The 18987-nt window shown below is 44.8% G+C and overlaps 1 long non-coding RNA gene across 1 annotated transcript; it reads left to right on the top strand.

Annotated features, from left to right (window-relative positions):
- The first annotated feature begins 6934 nt into the window (after window positions 1-6934).
- On the top strand, window positions 6935-12638 carry LOC308185622. The gene is made up of 3 exons (XR_013943520.1): window positions 6935-7490; window positions 7629-8156; window positions 10578-12638. It is a non-coding gene; the product is annotated as an uncharacterized lncRNA (long non-coding RNA).
- The last annotated feature ends 6349 nt before the right edge of the window (window positions 12639-18987 follow it).

Below are 18987 nucleotides of genomic sequence, written 5' to 3'. Positions count from 1 at the left end.
GAGTTTGTTTTGATCCAGTGACCCAGAGGTGTAAAGCATCCCTTGAGCTGTTCTGTCTCCTGATGGCTGTTAGTCATAGAGCAAAGCTTCTTCTCAGAAGGTTGATTTAGCATAGATCAAATACATAGATGAAATGGGTTCCAACTGTCTGAACAGCATGAAGCACCTGGTGAAGCTAGAACTTCAGCAGCCTCATGTGCCACAGGGAAGAACAGGCTTTTGAAAGAGTACCTGATTCCTTTAATTGAGAGGCCTTTGTGGCCATAACTGTCCTTGCATATTGTTCACCCAGCACGATAAATCACCAACAGAACAGAAGCCCTCAGCTTTGTGTTTGAAGTTGGCAAGAAGCCTTGTGGAAACCACAAATTCTGGTTTTGCTACTGAAACTTCCCAGAGATGACCCTCACAAATTCTGGCTTTGATGCCTCCCAAAGGGACAACAATAAAGAGACTGGAGAGAGAGACTACCACAAGGACACAAACTTTCTTTTAGTATTAAATAACAACATTGCAAACACACCACCTCACCACAGTCAGGGTCCCAAAGGCATTAATAAGCCTTGATAACCAGTGCCATCTGAGGCCTCCAGCCCTCACTACCACACGCAGACCATGGGAGCAGGCACTTATTTCAATCAGCCTTTGGTACCTTCCTGTCTGAGCTATACTGGAGGAGTCATGGTCCCACTATGGATTTGGTGAGACAGACTCTGACCTGGAGGCTGCTGACCTCAGCCTATCATTGTGGGTCTGACTGTCAGCTGCTGGCTTGGTCCTGAACAGCAGGCTGGCTTGACCTCAGACCTGCATTGCCCCTGCAATATGGTATTCACCATGACTTTGAGTGGTAAGTCCCAGTCCAGCTGGCTGCACTGTTGCCTCTGGCTCTCTGCCCACAAGGGAGCCATGGGCCCTTGCTGAGTGAGGACTGGTTTTGTACTAAGGTCTCTGAGAGGTGGAAATTTCTAATGCATTTTGTAATCTTTTGCAGACTTTCACCTTTTTTTGGCATATCATGTGCTTAAAGGGATATTTCAAAACAACCTAGCTGCGAGATGTCTCTAGGCCATGGATTGGATTCTAGAAAAAAATAAAATAAAATAAAATAAAATAAAATAAAATAAAATAAAATAAAATAAAATAAAATAAAATAAAATAAAATAAAATAAAATAAAATAAAATAAAATAAAATAAAATAAAATAAAATAAAATAAAATAAAAATGGGACTTAAGTATCTAGCCTCAGTCGCTGAGGTTTCAAGCAACATGGTTTCAGTTTCTAGCTCCTCTGCTTTCTCTGTCACCATAAGTAAGTGGTTTCTCCAAGCCATGACTGTTGGTAAAGTAGCTATTGGTCAAGCAAGAAAGAAAATTGAAACCCTGGCACTGTGCCTCTCTTGGCTTTGTTCACCTTTCTTGCTAAAGGGTGTCCAAGCAGTTCAAACTGTCAGTGTAACAGTTGGTGCCAAAGTCCTTCTAGGAGGGATACAGAGCTAACTTGTCTGTATCATATTGGTCAGTGAAGAGATATGTAATGCTAGCTGTGTGAGTCATGTTTTTGAACTATCTGATGTACTGAAGATGTGATTAGACCTGGATGAAATTTTAATGTAGGTCCCAAGATTTTTTTCTGATCATGCTGAAATCCACATCTAAAGCCAGGTATGCCTCTATAAGCTACAAGTGCAATAGAAGTGTGAATTCAGGCCATTACCTGAAATACAGCACAGACACACCATGTGCTACTGTTCCACACCTGCAAAGTAAGAATAGCAGGAGTGTTTAGAGGATATATAAAGACTTTGCAGCAGGGAGCTGTATGAGACAGAAGAAGGCTCTCTCTGATCACAGTATATATTTTTCTACTTGTTCTACATGATCATATTGAGCTTGATACTTAAAATCTTTAAAGTGAATTTCAGTACAGAATTACCTGTCTATGATAAGCCGAATTTGTAGTGTGATCATGCTAACACAACTTGCAGCCCCCTTGATTTGGATGTGTTGTGTCCACTTATAAGGGCCTAACTTAGAGTATGTGACATTTAAAAGTGGCCATGAAACATTATTCTGCTGTAAGGATGTAATTAGGGTTGATAAAATAATCACTGCTGCCAAAGCTGTCAAATGGATATGAAATGATCCATTTCAGGGATGCTTGTGGAAAGTCAGTAAGAATGTGTCCTCCTCTTGTCCATCAAAGTTCCCTCATTTGCAGATCAATTCATGAGTTGAATCAGCTGAGCACACTCAGAGAAGTACTTGGCTCTGGCTGAAGGAAAGCAGCATGGTAGTGGAAGACGGCTGGAAGGGAGGCAGTTTGGCAGGCACTACCTCAGTCATAGGTCAAACTAGGGATTCTGTGAAAACATGCTCTTGGGTTCTGGATTCACTACAGTGTTTTTCAGATGTAGCCCTTCCTTGCTTTTTGTTTCATTTTGTCATCTGTTGAAACAGGTACAAGATCGTTCCCACTTTATAGGAGTTACCTGCGGAGCGTTACCTGCGGAGCGTTACCTGCGGAGCGTTATCTGCTTGGATAAGATGAGAATGAAGGTTGAGTGTCTATGTTAAAATGAGGAGATACCAGAGCTTTTACAGTTATGTGAAGCTAGAGCTGCTTCAACCTGGTACAAGGAGTTCAGACAGAGCGGGGAGGAAAATGGAAAGGGGTAAAGCTTCCAAAAACACACCAGAATCTTTCCTCCCTTTCACACGTTTGCAACAGGACACAGCCTCACCCAAAACTGCAGACCACTTGGTCATGACAGTTTTCTCAGTTCTTTCTCAGAAGAAACTATGTATTTTGCTTTGTGGTAATATATTAGGAAATGGAAGAACTTATGGCAATTCTTGTTTACTAAGCACTGAGCTAAAGCTACAAGGGAAAAACTGATCCACAGTGTTTTTCTTCTGATATATTTCAAGTCAGTGACTTTCACTTTTGTATTTTGTCAGTTATATTTTAAAGTTTACTATTTATTCTACGCAGAAAGTAATATTATTTATGAATCACATGAATGATAAACAATAGGCACATAGTATAGACCATAAAGAAGTTCTTTGAGATATTGAAAAACAAACTGAAAATAGTTTGTCACGCGAACAATACAATATGGGCTTTAGCATGCACAAAAAAAACCCAAAACTTCACAGATTTAGCTCCAAGCGATAATGCAACAGGCAACAGTCTTTTACTGACAACCATCAAGCACTGTCTTCAATCATAATGGTACAGTACAAGAAATGAACAGCAGATCACTGAGGTCTGAGCCCAGAAAGGAAGCTTGTTCAGCAACAACCTCTGCCCTGTAATGTGTCTTTTCCATGTTCTACGTACAATGATGACCATGGAATTGAACTGGTTCACAGGTAACAGGTACCTTATAAAGTAAACAACGTCCCAAAAGAAACACAGTTTTCCTGATTTAAAGCTGCTAATATACAGTCCTCTTTGGACTACGCAAATAATCAAAAGCTTCTTTGGATGCAGTTTAAGGACTCATGGCACAAGGTCACCTACCTCTTACACAGCCTGTTCCATCTGCAGAAAACACTTTATAACACAACCATCATTGGAAATGTTATACCACTGTGGAAATGGAAATTCACAGAAGTCGCTTCACAAGCTAATGGGGGAATTTAGAATTTGGGTTTTAGTCTAGTGCTTCAGTCCTGGGGCTTTGCTGCTTTATCGCTATCAATGCACCCTTATGTTACAGCTGTGCAGCTTTCATACAGTCTGTAACTGCATTAAAAACACATATATAGCTTATTTTAAAAGCATAAACTGTTAGTAATCATAGAATTATAAAATATCCTGAGTTGGAAGGGACCCACAAACATCACTGAGTCCAACTCCTGACTCTACATAGTACCACCCAAAAAACAGACCATGCATCTGAGAGCACTGTCCAAACACTTCTTGAACTCCTGCAGGCTTGGTGCTATGACTACTTCCCTGGGGATCCCATCCCAGTGCCCAACCACCTCTGGGTGTAGAACCTTTCCCTAGCACCCAGCCTGACCCTCCCTGTCCCAGCTCCATGCCGTTCCCTCGGGTCCTGTCGCTGTCCCCAGAGAGCAGAGCTCAGCGCCTGCCCCTCCGCTCCCCTCGTGAGGGAGCTGCAGGCCGCCATGAGGCCTCCCCTCAGCCTGCTCTGCTCTGGGCTGAACAAACCAAGGCACTTCAGCTGCTCCTAATATGTCTTGCCCTCCAGACCCTCACCATCTTTGTAGCCCTCCTTTGAATACTCTCTAATTGTTTTATATCTTTCTTACACTGTGGCACCCAAAACTGCAGACAGTGCTCAAGGTGAGACTGCACCAGTGAAGAGTAGAGCAGGACAATCCCTTCCCTTGACCGACTGTCAATGCTGTTCTTGATGCACCCCAGGAAATGGTTGGCCCTCCTGAACACTGCTGGGTCATGTTCAGCTTGCTGTTGATCAAAACCCCCATATCCCTTTCTGTGGGGCTGCTCTCCAGCATTTTTTCCCCCAGTCTGTATATATACCCAGGGTTGCCCCCTCCCAGCTCCAGAATCCAACACTTGCTCTTGTTTAATTTCATAATGTTGGTGGTTTCCCAGCTTCCTAACTTGTCAAGATCTCTCTGCAAGGCCTCACCACCCTCGACAGACTCAACAGCTCCACCCAGTTTGGTATCATCTGCAAACTTGCTTAAAAAACCTTCAAGTCCTTCATCCAAATTGTTTATGAAACGTTGAAGAGGACTGGTCCTAAAATGGAGCTCTGGGGAACCAGAGCAGTGACAGGTTGCCAACCTGATGTAACTGCTTTTAAAAGAACCCTCTGGGCCTGACCCATCAGCCAATTGTTCACCCCTCTTGTTATGCTTTTATCTAACTGTATTCTGGTAATTTTGTCCAGAAGAATACTGTGAGAGACAGTATCAAAAGCTTTACTGAAATATAGAAAGATTATATCACCTGGCTTCCTTTGGTCATCTAGATGGGTAATCTTATCATAGAAGGAAATTAAGTTTGTTAGACATGACCTCCCCCTAGGGAACCCATGTTGGCTCTGACCAATAACTGTGTTGTCCTTTAGGTGTTTGTCAATAAGCCCCAGAATAATCTCCGTAATTTTACCATGCACTGAAGTGAGACAGGCCTGTAGTTGCCAGGATCTTCTTTCTTGCCAGGATCTTCTTGAAAATTGGGACCGCATTTGCCAGCTTCCAGCCAACTGGGACCTCTCCAGATTCCCAGGACTGTTGAAAAATAATAGAGAGAGGTCCCGCGATGGAATCCACAAACTGAGTGCTTAAAAACCGACCAGCCTGATTGATCAACCTCAATGCCTTTTAAAGCAGTTTCCTACAGCACATTACTAGCTGGTTCCCTGAGCAGTTTGAAGTCTGCTCTCCCCAGATCTGGGAGAGCTCTTCCCAACTGTGTGGAAAAACAATGCTCCAAAAAATCCCATTGATTTCCAGAATTGCTTCCTTTCAGCTCAATATATGTATGCACACACACCTGTGAAGGGGATTTGCATCCACTTCTTGCTGACCCAGGCCACTCACCAGTGAGCACTGAGGAGCATGGACATGCTGGATGACAGCCCTCACCATGAGGGAGTCACACAAGAGCCTGGGGCACCTTCCCACTTCCCTTTCCATTGAGTCAGGGAGTTGTGGAGATGGCTTCCTCAGGTGGATCACACCTTGCCCAAGAGCTGGCATGTGCACACAGCAATTACAGAGAAGACCTATGAGGACCCTGCTGGATACACATCCTTCCTTTTCCACCACTTTTCGTTTCAGATGTTGATTCTTTTCAGGTGCTGATCAGCTGATCTGAGTGAGACTAAAGCTCAGGTGGGCTGTTTCAGACTAGCTACCCTTTAGGTGTAGATCCAAGGTCAGACAGCCAGTAGGCACTGAAAAGCCCAGATTCATATTCACTGAAAATGTGTTACAAACTTACTTAAATCAAAAGTCAATAACTGATCTTTTGCAGCCAGCCCAGAAGCAGGTTGCAACCACCTGGAGGATGCCAGACACGAACAGTGCTGTGAAGTTACAACAGACACATGCATGGACAGGTGCACAGGCATACAGCACAGGGAGAAAACACGCAGGCTTGTGCAGTATCTTGGCAGGCAGCACAGCTAAAAAGGTGTTCTCCTTGCTGTGTGCAAGTTGTCCCAAGAGAGTACTGTGTATGATGACCAAAAGTCATGCTTTATTGATCATGATCAGTTCTCTAGATGTGGCTTTGTAAGCAATACTCTTAAAATGCTTGGCTATCATTCTGTGGCTGCAAAACATAGTTTAATAATAAAAGGCTGAAGCAAGTATAAATGTCTGATAAAGTTGTCTGCAATGTTATTTTGTCATGAAAATTCACAGCTGACTGAGGAGAGTGGCTAGGATGCAAAGTATAGAATTACAAGGGTAAGTTTTTCTTCATGCACATGAGTGTGTTCATACCTGGGGTTTTATACCTTTCAGGCTTACAGGTACAATATGAATTGTCCAATCACTAATTAACACATACTACTGACTACCAATCACAGTAAAACTTAACAAGGCAACTTACCTATTACTTCAGGCATCCCTGCATTCAGCTTTGTAACAGTTACTTGTCTATGACACCAGACACTGTGGGGTGAGGGGGCTGGATTTCAAGGATATGTTAGAAGTGGCTAGGATGCGAGCATTACCCTGGTTGTTTTGCCTGCAAGGCTACTTCTCTGACCATCCGAGTAGCTGAGCCCATATCTCTGGGGCTGACCTTGCAATGAAGCTGATGTTCTTTAGTTTGCTTGCTTAAGCACATACAGCACCAAAGTCCCTAGTAAAATTCCACTGATCAGTGTATGATGTAAACCAACACACCATAATACTACAGTGACTCATCAGCACAATTATTAGGGAAGAAATTTTCATCACAGTTTCAGCAGACTGGGAAATGTTAAGGGAATGGAAATGGAAATCAGCAGCCAGAGTGTCCTGAGGTATGGCTTTATCTAGAAGTGGGGGCAGCTATAGCCCAGCAGGAAGAGTATACTGGGTAAATGAGTACACTAGGTGTGTGGGAAAACATTGACCATGCTCACTCTAATTCCATCAGTGAAAAAAATTTTAGAGGTAGGAGAAGTCAATCCAGCCCAAAACAAGAACCTGGTGGGCACCACCAGTGGTGAAATGTTTGTTTCCTTCTTCAGCCATTAGGGTAAAACTGCAGCTGCTTCCTCTGCTTTATTAATGGGTCTTTATTCTGTGTCCCTCCTTCTTCTCTTTCATTACTACTTTCCTAGTCCAGATTTGTCCAAGTGCATCTCATATGGGAGCTTCCTGTACCTCCAGTGAGTTTTATTGCTGATATCTGGTGATTTCACTTTTTTTTTTTTTTTTTTTTTTTTTTTTTAACCCATGTAAAACTATTCATCCGGTTCAACAGAATCTGACAGCAGGGCAGCATAGACATTGTAACACTGGAGCGTCACTTTATATCCCGGGTAAGTCTATGGAACAGTCTTCCCAAAGGAGGGCAGCAACGCTGAGCCATCCGGTCTAAAGCAGAGGGCACACAGGCAGGGTGAAGAGCTCTCTTCTTCCAGGCAGGCTCTAAAGCTGTTTTCTACCATTTTTTCTAGCATTTTTTACAGACTGCCAGGGGAAATCAGGTATCCACCTCTGTCATCCCATCTCTCTGGCAACAGAGGTCGCTCGAGACGTAGCAACTGCATAGCACAACACAGACAGCTCTACTCCTGCACGTGTATCACTGGTCTACCAAAAATTGCCTGTTCGCAAATGTAATTTACAGACAAATAAAGAATCCGGCTGGGAAGAAAAGCACAAGTCTCTCTAAGTGGCATTCACTAGAGGGAAAAGTGGACTAAACTCGTTTTTGGTCCTTTTGTTGTTTCACTTACAGAGTTGTTTGACAGTGGAATTGTTGTCCTTAGGATTCCGAGTTTACATCAGCCTGAGGTTAATGGGTATGCAGTTGTTTCTGTCTCAAACGCAGGGCTGAATTGGGCAAATCTCCCTGAGATAAATGAATGTGCTTGTACGCGCATGTGTGCACAGTAATCACCTGGGAATCAAGGAGAAGAGAGTTAGCTGCTCACAGCTGGGCGCTGAGCACTGGGGACAGGCCCTTCCTGCAGCAGCCAAAGGTAAGCTGAGGGTTTGCATGTGCTCCTCCACACCATGAGCAAGCACATGAACAAAACGTGAGTGGAGAGTTGGAAAGGGGAGGGGAAATATGTACCATAGGTGATAACACTGTTCTTGGGTGAGGGATGAGATTGAAATTTAAAAAATGGATTGCAATGAGGCTTTTGGATTTCCACACTTAGGCAGTGAAGGAAATACCCTTCATTCAAAAGTGACAAGCAGCCACAGCTTCCTGCTTACACAAGACAGACTTTGGGGTAGGTACAGGTGGTTCTTAAGGTTGAAGCCTCCACTATACGTAAAGATGATGAGGAATGGATCCTCCATGGGAGGACTTCCATGGCCCTCCATGGAAGTTTCATTAAAGATCCCTGGCAGTTGATCTCCAATTAGAATTAAAATGGGGTATCAGCTATTTTATATATTTTCTTTTAAGGACTGAGACCCAGGTGGAGTTCAGGCTGCTTGGCTATGTTTATGGAACAATTTAAATAGTGATGTGCTTCATGTGGGGTACAAAAGTTTATGTCCTTGGGGAAGGTGGTACAGTCTTTAAAGAGGGCTGGATATTTTTTTGTTTTGTTGTTGTTTTGTCACATGATATATTTCAAATTTTGCTTCATATACCGTTAAAGATTAAAAAATTAAAAATAAAAATAAAAATAAATTCTTCTCATAGGATATGAAGTATCTTGATTTCTAACTGGGGAACAATATTCCAGGACCAAGTCGTGTGTTTATCAACAGAATTTACTGAGGTTTTGCTGACCTTCTCCAAAGCTGTAGGCTGAGAAGGTCAGAAAAGGGAGAAAACTGTCTCAGGAATTTGCTGAGATGACACAAGTCCTGTATTAGTTTTGATAATTAAGATTTCTTTTTTGAGGTAAGTTTAATCATGATAAAAACTTTTCCAATAAAATTAGTCCAATTGCAAAATGCTGTGGGACACACAGACCTCTGTTGCCACCACTGTGTCCAGGGCATTTTGTCCAGGGAAGGAGCTTTATACTTGGCAAAGGAGCAAAGAGTCAGCAGCACCAGTGGGCCCACCAGCTGGATCTTTATTGTGCATACAGGATCCTCAGTGATACAGACTCCCTTGCCTGAAGTTAAAGCTGAAGGAAACTTATTCTGAAAAGTGGAACTCTTATTTCTTGCAAATGATTGCCATTACTCACAGGATCCAGTTTTCTTTCAGCCTTTATGACATTACAGACAGAAATCTTTGCAGAAGGCAAGTGAGGCAATGCCTTGGAGGTCTGCGCAAATATTTCTGTAGGGTTTGAAAAGCAAAAATCACTCTTTTTTTAGAAAATCACTTTTATGGGGAAGGAGAGGTAAGATATATATTTTATTAGGTGTATAAAATAATGGGTAGAAAAGGGTGATGTTTATCTGTGACATACAGCCTCATCACTGAGATCAACTCTGTCACACATCTTGCCTTAGAAAAAAAAAAGCAGATGCTTAGAAGCATTTCATTATTCTTTCCAATGCAGGGAAAAGTTTTTGTTGTTGTTGTTATTGTTTTTGTATTATTGGTATATTTGGTATTATTTGGTATATTTACTTACTTAGTATATTGGTGTGTGAGTGTATATATTTATTTATTTATTTATTTTATTCCACCCTCTTGGAGTGAGTGTATATGCTGCTTGTCCTTCTCTTGACAACCTTTATTCCGCTTTTCTTTTCCTGGAGGTTGGTCTTTGCTTCCAAGAGAGGGCAGCAAACGAGCACAGTAACCGCATGCCTGCCCCATGCTAGGTCACACGGGATTTTTTTCAAGGGGTCATTAGTAGAGGAACTGTGTTTGTGTTGTACTGTAATTACTGCTCAAAGCACTTAGCTTATTGCTAATTCATTCTCACTACAAAATCAAGCCTTCAGTTTGTTCTCTTTTCTTTGTGTATGCTTTCAAACAAAAGAAATCGGCCCAAAGTTTTGCTGACTCATTAGAAAACCAGCTCTGTGCTATGCAAGCATGATCAAACAAACACCAGAGGCTGCTCCAGGGACTCTGTGGAAGGCACAGATCCCTTCTGTCTGCACTCCCACTCCTGCAGCTTGCCAGGGACTAACAGCATGTAATGAACAAAAGAGGTGTGTAAAGCTGTGCTACGGCTTTATTTCAAAATGGTAGATATCTTCATTGTTCAGGCTGTCACCTTCTTACTGCAGACTGTGTGACTGATAAACCATTACCCTGCTGTGCAGCAGACAGTATTGTCTCTCAAATCTACTGTTCCTGTGATTTCCAGAGCTATCATCTTCCTGCGCAGGGCTCCATGGCCAGATCATCGCATATCCTTAAAGATATGCTTATCCCAATAACCATTGACAGGACCTGGGCTGAACGTGTTTTAGAAACAAAGGTAATCTGGTTGGTTTTAATACAGAATTTATTTCTACCTCAACAGGAGCTACAGTGTTTCAGGCCCTGCCCCAGGGGGCAGCAGGACCTCCTGCTCAAACCATTGGCATTGAAAGATGAAATCACTATTTGAGCAGATCTCCACATAGAGAAGCTGGCGCTTCACCCACCACTGGAGAGCACCCGAGGATCCAGGGGTAAGCCGGAGCCAACATTTGATGATGGAAGAAGAAGAAACAAGGCCCATCCAGTCTGTGCAGCGCTGAAAGGTGTTAACACTGTGGGGACAGCAGGAAGCTGTCGGTGACTCTTGCCACAGGCCCCACGCTGAGACATGAGTGGGTTCATACGGGCCTAACCCCGCGTACAAAGAAGGGAGAGCTGTGGGTCAGCCCAAGGCATGGCTGGGGGCACCCTTGGTGGACTGCTTGGGGAAGGAAGGGCTGGTCCAGCCCTCCTCAGCACCGGGATGCTTTGGCACAGAAGCCTCTCCACCAAGAGAGGACCAAATGCCTGTGGTCCCACCCACGGTCCTGCCCCACTCAGACCTGTGGATTTACTCAGGTCTGTAAAGGGTATTACCAGTATTAAAAACCTCAGCTTCTCCAGCTTCTTTGCACAAAGGGAGGATGCTCTTCTATGTTTAGCTTGAGCTGAGCAAACAACTATTAAAGGATGAAACAGGAATGAAATGCTTTTTGTGACACTTCCACATTCTGCCCCCTCACTGACTTTGGCTGGAGCAAGAGTGTGGACCACACCAGAGTGGGCAAGCTTCCAGCCTGTGGTCCCAACACCAAGCCCATCAATGTCCCTTCACAGGATAGATGCCATATCAGGAGAGCCCTGTGTCCCATTCATCAGGGAAAATGGCTGGAAACTATTGAACTGGAAGCAGCAGCTTCTCTCTTAGTGTTTCTGCCTTCCCTCATTAGCATGACAGCTTCTTCCATTCAAACTAATTTGTGGTGTTTCAAAAAGTTTTCTTCTTTCACATTGTCTTAATACCTTGTAGGATGTTTTTTTATTATTATTTTATTTTTCTTTCTCTTTTCATTTTTTCCTTTTTTAGAAAGGAGAAAACAGATGCTAGTCATGTCAGCAAATCAGTCCCAGGTGTGTGTGCTTGTTGTGACAGTCAGTACTAACCCCAAACAGCAGCAGCAAGAGCCTATCAACCTGAATACAACTCAGAGACCTCAAGTTAATTAATGAACTGCATGGCCAATCTGCCAAAATCTGGGAGCCTGCAAGCACAGCTCCAACAGTTTGTGGGGGTAATGAGAATATTGAGGCTGATTTCTGTTGTGATTCTGCACTCTGAGGTGATGTAGAAGAATCCACCTGAATCCAGAACCTGCTGCAGAACAAACTTAGTGTTAAACCTGGAACAAACTTTGCAGGGATGCCTTGTAGTAAACAAATCTTGGAAAACTGAAGTGATGCTATGAATGGCTAAGCATAACTATTATGTTACTGGCAGAAAATCTGAGTGGACATCTGTATGCATTTCAGTCTTACACCTCCTTTGTCAATGCTCTTAGCAAACAGGATCAATTACAACTCTCTGATACATGCAAGGCAGCTGAATAACCTCCTATCCTGTGAGAAGACTCCTTTTGCCTTGCAGACTACTGATACACTGAAAGAGATGGTCCAGGCTTTGCAAAAGAAGTGGGGAAATTTTTCTAAGAGCCTACAGGTAGGCAACCGTGAGAGAGAGATGGTGGCAGGAAAGGATGAGAGAGAAACTAAAGCATTTATGGTGAAATAACTGTGAAGGCAGACCATGTTCAGAATAAAGCAGAAGTGGTGTTCTATTGTCTTGTTTAACAAAGGAAACTCTTCTTTTGACAAAATTAATGGTAAAATTCTCTGCCACAGCATGTTAATAAAGTACCACTGAACACATGCTGTATATCAAGGCATGACTGTCACTGGACCTTCTTACAGGGCTGACAATCCCAATCCCTAGCTATTTTTTTCTTTGTCTTGTGTGCTCTGCCAGAAATGCATAGTTTTCTATTAAAAGTCTACAGTTCTTCACTTCCTGTATTTGTTACTGGAACATGTAAATAAAGAAGAAATATTAGTCCTTTATGAAAACTATACATTATGAAGGGCACTCCCTGAAGAATGCTGCTGTTTTGAGAAACAGGCATGTAGATATTTTGGTTTTGCTACATTTGTGGTTATTTATATAGAAAAACACATTTTTTGTGTGTTGTAATTTCAATAAAAAACATCTTGGCTGATTTTGACTGAACTTTTTTTTGGTACATTTTTAGAAGAAAAAATAGACAATTACATTGGAGATAATGAGGGAGACTGTGTTTTTCTTCAAGGTAACTGTTCTAAGCTCAAGTTGGAAAAGGAGGAGAGCCGCAGAAACTGCATCTTTTTGAATCAATTCCATTTTGAATTGCTTTCCAAATATCCTAGCTTTTAAGCCAGTATGAATAGATTTAAGATGGATCTTCAAAGGTGCTTTTTTCCTGCTATGTTTGATAAGACTGCTACTTGTGATTTACTAAGCCACCTTACAATAGATTTAAGTATAGCTTTGTGTTGTGGATGTGGAATGTAATTACTAAAAGAGCATTGGAAATCTTTGCCTTTTTTTTTTTTTCTGGTGGAAATGCAATTAGAACACGGCAGTTTGTTTTTTTTCTGAGTGACTGAAAAACGCCTGTTCTGAATGTGAGGACAGTCAGCTCTGACTAAAACAATTTGTGCTTTGCTGAAGAGAAAAGACAATGAAAGGGGCTCTGGTGTCAGGATTGGCGTCAATGCCGTACCAGTGGGAAGGCAGCTGGCATGGTAGCTATGCCGCTGCTTGCATGCAGCATGACTGGACATGGTGTCTTGCATTCTGCCTCTGTTCCCTATTTTGCAAGCGAGCAGAATAACATCTGCGAATCTCTGCCTCAAAACTTCAGGGTGAGAATCAGTTACAGATGCACCGCGTGCTCCTTCCACCTGCGGGTCGTACCCCAGTGCTGCAGGGAAGCAAATGCATGGATCCAGGGGGATACTGGGTGCCTGCAGTCCCCTGGCCCCACCAAGCCCTGAGCAGGGAGGGGGCTTTCAGGCAGTCACCCCTACTGCCCCTGGTGCTGGGTGCAATGCCCACTGGTAACAGGCAGCTGCCTGCAAGCAGAAGCCATGGTCAGGGGCGTGATGTGCTGCGCTCCCAAGCCTCTCTATCACAGCAGCACTGGCAGAGCCACCAGAACTTCTGGAGCAAAGCCACAAGGAGGGTTTCAGCTGCGGGAGGGTTTCTGAGTTCCTCTGTCAGTGCTGATTCATTTAAGTGCTGCTTACGGTATTTTTTTTTTCCCTGGTGTAAATTGACTTTTTCCTGTGATGTTTGAAATGGTAAATGTAGGACTGCATATCTATACTGTACAGCATATAAACCATACTAGTGGGAGGATTATGCATAGAAGGCAGAAGGAAAGGAGAATTGGAAAAAGTCTCAGAGAAATGGGAGGAGGAGTGGTCTGCCCTGGGCTGTTATGCAGCCAAACGTTTCCAAAAAGGGAAGCTCATTCTTTGGCTCAGAGCAAACCTCAGCAACCCCAAGACTCCTGTTCCTGAGCTACCAAGTCAGTACATTGCTGTTAGCTGTTGTTTCCACCTCTGTGAAACCATTCCACCTCTGTAAGACCATCTCTTCAGGCTGCTCCCAGGAGATACCAGTTGCTTTGCCGGTAAGAAGCCCAAACTTGCAGGCAATATCCTACCATGTTGCTCCCATGCAATGTTTCAGGGCAGAAGTCCCCAGGTCATTCATGTTTTGATGCTGTTCTCCTTCAGCAGCTATTTCAAATGAAAACTGTTCCTGCAAAGTGTTACTGTCTGCTCACACTACAGCATGCTGCCACTGCATACTGCGTTACTGGTGCCGTACCCAACCTCAATTTCTGAAACCTTTACCTTTCCCATAGCCCGATGGGTGCCTGTAGCCAACCCTTCTGGTGGACTTACCAGGACTCTGGGTGTTCTGCCCAGCTCGGGGGACAACTGCCTGGCCATTGAGAACCTGCCAGGGTGTTACAGACTCCAGCCAGATGAAGCTCCTGTCACTCATTTTGGGCTGTACCCTCTGCAGACTGCTGCTTGTCTGTGCCTCTTGCAGGTGTTTGCATTCCTGCTACCTGCAAAGTTCCCAGAGCATTTAATTCCCTGTGTTAAAAGGGTATGCAGGGGTACTGTGGCAAAAGGAGGAAATTTGTATCCTGCACTAAAAATGATGAAGGAATGCGTGTGTCACCCAGCTGTGACCTGCCCATGTCTCTCTCTTGTGGATGCGACTGATGGAGAAACTAGCTGGGTCACCCCACCCCACCTCCGGTATGGTAAAAGAGTTGTGAGCATGCTGCTGGGTGAACAGCACTGCACAACACGACAGATATATGGAATTAAGCCTGAAGCTGAATTACCTCTCTCTGGGAGAATCTGGAGCGCTGTTGCCATGACTATAGCGTTTGCAGACTCCCGCCTGCATCAGAGCACGCTGCAGTCGGCAGCCTCTGCACCACCTCCTCCCTCTGGAGGTCCCAGATGTCACCCCACCACCACCTGTCCCCTCTGTATGTCCTGACCTGGCAAAAGTGAGAGACTGGGACGGATCCTGGGGATCCTGAGCATCACAAAGGGCTCCTGACACTGCAGTGTGGGACAGGGGGGCTACAGAGACCCCCCCCAGTTTGACCCACCTCTTACTGGGTGGCTCACATCAGGAGCACCTTGCTTAGTGCCCAGGTGCTGAAAAGCACAGGAAGCACATTGGAAAGTTGCTGTGCTGCATCCCTTCTGCCCCAGCGGGTTAGGTGCTTGAAGAGCTCTGAAAGCTCAGCAGCAACCTCTGTGTCTTGCTATCTGCACCTGTTAAGCAGGGACAGAGATCCTTATGTTGCCACCTGTGTTTTATTTGCCAAGATTTATCAAGAGGAATAAGCCATTTGCTGCTTTTTCTCTCTTAAAAGTACATTCATGTTGCAAAATTTCTGGCACGTCTCAGATGCTTCCCAATCTACTTGGCATGTGGCAAACGTGAAACCTGACTGTCACGTCACCCAGCCCTGCATTCTTCCCGTAGAGAAAGGGCAGGGTAAAACTAGAAACTCTTCTTCTCGGCAAATTGTCATTCTGATTTGGCATAACCACTAGAATGGGAAAAAAATCTCACTGAGATAGAGCTCCTCACCCTTCCCACACCTTCTCCTCATTTTTCAGTGCTGGGGATGGTTTGCCTGAGCTCCCTGGCTGACAGCCAGAGTTTGGGGTACCTAAGGAAAGGACTGTGGCTGTGTACTCAAGGTACTAGTGGCTTAAATCCAAGAAATCTATAACTCCTAAATGAACCAAGGCCATCTGTGGAGAACATGTTTAATAAGCTCAGTGCTGTTAGTGTTAAAAAGCAAGCAAGCAGCTCCAATCTGCTCCAAGTGCGTCTTCCGAGGCATGTTTGCAAGAAGCCCTAGTAAAATGTGTTTTAGTAACCTAATCTGCAGGAGAAAAAAAAAAAAAAAGAAAAAAGATTTGATGCTCATATGCTGGAGGAATAGAACATGCAGCCTAGATGTGCAGGGAACGAGTTACAGGGCAGACCGGCTCAGAAATGCAAAACTCCTGGCTAAGGGATTGGACTAGATGATCCTCAGAGGTCCCTTCCAACCTCAACCATTCTGGCATGCTGCTGAGGGTCCTGAGGGTTTAGGTCAGGCAGGTTGGGTGTCCAGGGCTGGCCATGGCCAGCAGCAGCTCCGAGAGAAGAACCACCCTGGAAATGTCACTGGTCTTTCCTAGCAGAAAACCACTAGACTGACAGGCGGAGGAGACGCCCCTGCACAAGAGAACTGAGAAAGTCAATGGGTGACCCGAAGTCACAAAAAAACCCACTGCCTCCTAACCTAGAGCAAGGCTGGGCTCAGAAACAGCTTTCCGACTGTCCCTTTCTGACAGTCCCATGCCCTCTGCTTCTCCTGCAGCAAGCTTGAGCCTACAGTTAGAGGCAGATGCACAGAAAAGTCACTATTCGTGGTCTAATAAGGAAGCAACTCACAGGGCTGAGAGGCTGCAGGCTTGCATCTGACCAGCTGCTGGCGTACACTGCCCGAAGGCAGAAAACGAGAGCAGAAACCCACTCCTGCATGCACCCACAGGGCCAGAGACTGCTGTGGGCTGGTGGCCCTTGCCACCATCCTCGTCCAAGCTGCAAGCTGCTGCTGCGGACTGCTGGTGGCAGCTGGGGATGGCTAAAAGGCAGGGGCACCACCGGCACTTGCTGCCAAGGCCCAGGGCTGGCATTACAGCAGCGTGCTCAAGGTGCTCCCGGCCACCCCGCAGCTCCTGCAGAAACCACCACATGCCTGTGTCGCAATTGTGGCTGTTGCCTGGTGCTCATGCTGTTTTGTTGTCCCTCATTGCTTTCAGTAAAGGCAGCATTTCTCTGGCTTACCCCCTCTGCTGACATCTACTTGTGGGGAAGTAGCTTTACCGCAGAGATGCTTGCTTCCAACGCTTGGGACTCCCCAGAGCCTGCCTCAGCTCCCTTCTTTTTCTGGATGTATTCTGGGGAATCAGTGGAGGGGGCTGCTCTGATGCATGGGAGCTGAGTATGCGTATTGCCAAATGCCACCTCTAGCCTGGGAGGTTTCATGGTGGGTGAAATGTCTGTTCTATATTTAGAAAGCAGAGGATGTTATGTATTTTCTATTCCACCCACTGTAGAAATCTCGTGAGTTTATTAACTACAGTTCTGTGTGTCTTCACCAGCACTGTCAGGCCTGTCCTTGCTTTAGCCTGGGCGCAAAGGAGGGAAAAGAGCAGGAGGACAATACGGATGGGGTAAAGGAGAGCAGCGTAGAGACGGTGAGCAGCCTCCTCTGGGGTTTCACTTGTGTAGCATACCAGAACAGGTACAGCCTGCAGGACACGAGAGGCCTTCGGTATCACAAGGGCACGACCCAGATTTTAACAGAGCAAAGGCTTAGTCTCACCAGTCGCCTGTATGTGAAGCCACTGTGCATGCCCTGTATTGCTCTGGTGGAGGATCCCACCACAGCAGAGCACAATCTGCTCCTGGCCTAGCAGCATGAACATCACAGGCTCTGTCTAAAAATGGCATGGTTAGAGTACAGCAGGTTAATTTTTAACCCATTTGCTATCTACAGCTTAGTCAACTGATGACTTGAAACAACCATATTGATGAATATGAGAATATTTTGTAAGTGGCAAATGTTGCTTTGGGAGATAATTTCTTTTTGGCAGTTGCTTTTGTTACATTTAACTTCTGCTGTGTCAAATTTACAGGTTTTACTGCTTCAGATCTATTATGCAGCCTACCGCAGCCTCTCCCAAAAAGCCAGAATACTGTCGTTGGAGAGGCAACATATGGTCACGCACAGGCTAGCTGGAGTGTATGAATGGATGCACGAATTCAGACGTGCATGTCATTCACAATGCATGCTAGGAGGACACAGAATCACACGGTCACAGCATGGTAGAGGCTGGCGGGGACCTCTGGGGGCACTGCTCCAGTCCCTGCTCAGGCAGGGCCACCCAGAGCAGGGTGCCCAGCACCACGTCCAGGGGGCTTTTGGAGGTCCCTAAGCAGGGAGACCCCACAGCCGCTTGGTAGCCTGTGCCTGTGCTTGGTCACCTGCACAACAAAGTGGCGCTCCTGGTGTTCAGAGGGAGCCTCCTGTGGCAGTTGGTGCCCAGTGCCTCTTGTCCTGCCACTGGGCACCACTGAAGAGAGCACCGCATCTCCTTTGCACCTCCCAAGTCTTCTTTTCTCCAGGCTGCACAGTCCCAGCTCCTTCAGCCTCTCCTCACAGGTTGCCAGCAGAGGAATAAAATTGAGTTTGCCTTCTTAGAGGGAAATTCTGTTTTGACAAGCTTGGCAAATACTGACCTAAAGCTAGGTGCACATCTGCCACCAATTTTAACAGCAGAGATGTCTGAATCCCTGGAAACTGCAACTTCTGTAAATGTACTTTCAGCCACTTGAATTAGCACCAGAGACCATGGAGAGAGAGGAGAGAGCATCAGCAGGCTGTTAAAAAGCACGTATATGAGGACATCTGCAAGCTTGCCTTGTTTGCACCTTTCAGAAATACCCACATCACGTGGAACAGCACCTGTCCCCTGTAGTATATTTCCATCACTAAACCACTGTGCATATTTTAGGGAAGTTAACCTATAAACCATCTCCATTGTATACACATACATGCATATGTGCATATATATAGTTTAATAGCATAGAAAATTGGTATGATCTATGCAAATTTTTTTATGAATTAGAACTAAACGGATTATCATTTTCTTATTTGTCTCTCTGATTTCTCAATACGACCACAGAAAATCAGTGAGCCAAATACTGGAATGGTTTTCAAGGAGATGCTGGAAGTAAAATCTCAGCTCAGATGAATTCTCTGGAAACAAAG

The sequence above is a fragment of the Anser brachyrhynchus genome (genome assembly GCF_964034855.1).
Source record: "Anser brachyrhynchus genome assembly, chromosome: Z".
Classification (NCBI taxonomy): domain Eukaryota; kingdom Metazoa; phylum Chordata; class Aves; order Anseriformes; family Anatidae; genus Anser; species Anser brachyrhynchus.
The sequence above is the reverse complement of the archived record's forward strand: the minus strand, read 5'-3'. Positions and strand labels throughout refer to the sequence as shown.